This window comes from Neophocaena asiaeorientalis, unplaced genomic scaffold (assembly GCF_003031525.2).
Source record: "Neophocaena asiaeorientalis asiaeorientalis breed wild unplaced genomic scaffold, Neophocaena_asiaeorientalis_V1.1 scaffold540, whole genome shotgun sequence".
NCBI classification, from domain to species: Eukaryota; Metazoa; Chordata; class Mammalia; order Artiodactyla; family Phocoenidae; genus Neophocaena; species Neophocaena asiaeorientalis.
The window spans coordinates 6,087,939-6,088,204 of record NW_020172141.1 but is presented as its reverse complement, the minus strand read 5'-3'; positions in this window follow the sequence as shown (position 1 = coordinate 6,088,204).

The following is a 266-nucleotide window of genomic DNA, read 5'->3' as shown; positions in this document are numbered from 1 at the left end:
GCCGGGTAGGAGGGGGAGGGTCCCCGACGCTGCAGCGCGGGGCGTGTCTTAGGGACCCTCCGGGCGGGGTGGGGCCGGGGATGGAGGCGCTGAGAGGGAGAGGACGCAGCTGCCGAGGTCTGTGCCGCCCACGCTGTGCAAAGCCTCCGCTGCCCTGGCTGGTGGCTGGGGGTTGCTGGGTCGGAGGCTCGGGGTCAGCGGGATGCGGGTACAGCCACCGAACGCCCAGAGTTCGCAGGGACGCCCGCCCCGCCCTTGGGTGCAGG